The following is a 3459-nucleotide window of genomic DNA, read 5'->3' as shown; positions in this document are numbered from 1 at the left end:
AGAACAACCTCCTTGACCCTCAGCAATCTGTCTTTAAGGCTGGGCACTCTACTGAGACTGCTCTCCTTGCTGTCACAGAGGCCCTCCACTCTGCTCGAGCTTCCTCCCTCTCCTCTGTTCTCATTCTTCTGGACCTGTCTGCTGCATTTGACACAGTAAACCACCTGATCCTTCTCTCCACCCTCTCAGAACTGGGCATCTCTGGCTCTGCACTCTCCTGGTTTGCATCCTACCTGGCCAATCGCTCTTACCAGGTGACGTGGAGAGGACAGCGATCACCACTGGGGTCCCCCAGGGCTCCGTCCTAGGGCCCTTACTGTTCTCCCTCTATACCAAATCTCTCAGTGATTTCACTGCTACACAGATGACACTCAACTCTTTCTCTCTTTCTCCCCCTCTGACTCACAGGAGGCAACACTTGTCTTGCAGACATTTCTGCTTGGATGTCAGCCCACCACCTCAAGCTCAACCCAAACAAGATTGAACTACTCTTCCTCCCTGGGAAAGCTTGCCCTCTCCAAGACCGTCCCACCTAAAGATCTTTTCATCCCCACTACCCCCCTGTACAGTTTCTCTACTGTAACTAATAATATATATATTTTTTTTTTAAAGTAATTCTTCCTTCTTCTAGCATTGTGACTGCCAATGGCCCCTGGTCCTAGCATAGATTTGTTTTTCTTATGATGACTGATGTAGCCTATAGACAATTCACTTACTTAGACAAATGTACTTGTTGTAAGTCGCTTTGGATAAAGGCGTCTGCTAAATGTCTAAAATGTAAAAATGTAAATGTATGCACCCAGTGTGACCCTACACCTCCACCGGTGGTGGACTTTGCAGGGAGCACAACCGCAGTGCTATAACAGAAAGACTGTGAACTTTCAAGCACCAACGCTTGAGATATCAGCCAAAGGATGTGTTTTTCTGTCTTTTAGAGGAAAGTTTCAGAGTGTCAGAGGAGGGCAACTGAAGTGAGAGGCGGTGGAGAGTTGGGCAGGCATTTTAATTTGCATTGCTGGCAAGTGTGGTATCAGCTAAATAGTTCAGAGAAAGTATTTTTGCTTATGAGTTACAGTGCTAGTATTTTTCAAGACATTGAGTGTAGATTTTTGTAAATTGTCAGTCCATACTCCAATTTCTTTATGACTCTGATTACCTCTCTCTAAATCCTTTATCCCCACATCACTCTTGTATTCTTTTTCTGCTCTAAAGATTAGAAAAGGTTGTACCTTTGGACATCACATGAATGAAAAACAACAACAAGAAAGACCAATGTCACATGTAGCGTTGTACCCCCACAGAGAATGTTCTGGAACTCATAATACTCCCATAGTGAGTGTAAACAGTTCCTATTGTTCTCATCCCTGTGTCTGTGTCCTAGCATCCCATATCGCCAGTGAATGATGATGATATGTTTAAACACAGTGGGGTCTCCAGACTTGGGCTCATTGAGGCGTGCAGAGTGCAGGTTGTCTTGGGCAGGAGAAACCAGCACCCAGCAGGCATTCCGACGGTTAATCCCGTCATCCCGAAGACCTGAGCCGGCCTCCGGGAATCCTGCTGAGAAAATGGCCGGGGAATGGCCTGAGGGCGACACACTGAACTATCGATCAAAGAAGAATTTGTCCTCTTATTTCTACACCACCTCTTTCAGCCCTCTAATTTTCTTCTCTCAGGGGTCTTTCTTTTGTTCTGCTTTGAGATTAAATGATTTGCTGAACACATTTACTGAACACAAGTGCTGCCTTTTCCCCCTCCCACATTCAATTGTAACACTGTAATTCTCCCTCTCTCTTTCTCCTAATATCTGTCTCTCTGTCTCTCTTGCACATGGTTTAAGTGATGCTTTCGTTTTTGTATATATTCCTCCTCCTCAACCTCTCATTCCTCCTGCTCCAGTATTTGGCAGTGCCATCTGAAGCAGCATCTGCAGACAAGAGTGTATGTTGGATTAAAGCTTTGGGCATAAACTCTCCATCTGGACACAGGCAGTACTGTTTGCTTCATAATCCCCAAGTCATATAGGAGGGGGTATCACCCAGACATGAGATTTATGGAACATTCGATTTCTGCAGGGGTAACCACTCTGCCATACATCAATTTTGGGTCCAAGTCAAATGTAATCCCCCCTGTTAGGAGACAATGGCAAGGAGAGGGTCTTCCCTAACCTTCATAACAACAAACAAGCCATTCAATCATCATCACTTGTCTGTTTTATTGGCTGTCATGGCAAATAAACAGTTGTTCATTTTGTTCCTCTGTTCTGGTGGACCAAATCTCTCCACAATTGCTGTCAATGAGGTACATGGCAGTAATCCACAGGGTAACCAGTGGGGAATAGAAATGATGGAAAGAGGGGGAAAAGATAGAGAGGGCGACAGCAGAAATTGTATAAGAGAGAGAGGTATTCAAGTAAATGCAGTCCAACACATTGAGGATAGGGGGGGTGTTTCATCAAGAGCAGTGAATATCCCCTCAGTTCATCACACGTGCTGCTGTGAGTCAAGGCCAGGCTCCCTCTCTGGCTCTTGTTAAAAATATGAGCCCTGCTCATAAAGAGCTCTTCAGGGAGGGCCGTGAATGGTTGTTTTATGAGAGGAGCGTCCATCTTATCTCCCTAATAGGATTTCCTTCTCCTCATTAAAGACCATTCCAGAGCAGGACTTTGGCGCTCTTCCGATTTTTCTTCCTTGTTCTTTTTATTTTTATAATTTTCTGGTGCTTCTTTAGGCTTACACCAACTGTCACTTCATACTTTCATACAAATGGACATTGTCTCTCTCACGTATGCATTTTACAACTATAGTTCCCAGCTTCCATCTTCCCAGGCTCATCCACCTTGTACGTGTGAATTAATGCAAGGCCTCTCTCTCACTCCTCTAAGAGCTCAGTAGCCATGCTATACTCTCTTCGTTTCGTATGTTAATAAATGACGGAGGAGTGGGAGCTAGCGTAACTCAGTTGATGTTTCTGGCAAACACAGCCACTGAGCGTGGCTCCCATAGTCTCCTGTCTTGTCCTCATGGTGACAGCCAGCCACAATTATACTATCTCAACCCTGTATCTCAACCCCTCTTCTTGGAGAAGAAGTCTCCACAGGAGATAATGCATGCAGAGAGCTGGCAGCCTTGCCACCATCCGTCGCACCCCTCCCCCACTTCACCACAAATCACCATCCTTCTCACATCCCATACGCACACAATCCTATTAACACCTCCACCCCCCCTCCACCACCCCTGCATAACTCTGCATTTTCACATACACCATTCAGCACACACACTTCCCACTTTCTCACTCACACATCCTCATACACCCACGCACACACCCCTCCATCATGGTGTTTCACACCACCTCCCCACATCAGACTCCATAGCCTCAGCGCATATCTGATCATATTGTACTATTGTTCTGTTCTCCTTCTTTCACACTCACCCTTTTGATAAAGTGCTCTTCCCTCTC

This window comes from Argentina silus (assembly GCF_951799395.1).
Source record: "Argentina silus genome assembly, chromosome: X".
In the NCBI taxonomy this organism is placed as follows: Eukaryota; Metazoa; Chordata; class Actinopteri; order Argentiniformes; family Argentinidae; genus Argentina; species Argentina silus.
This window is presented reverse-complemented; position numbering follows the sequence as displayed.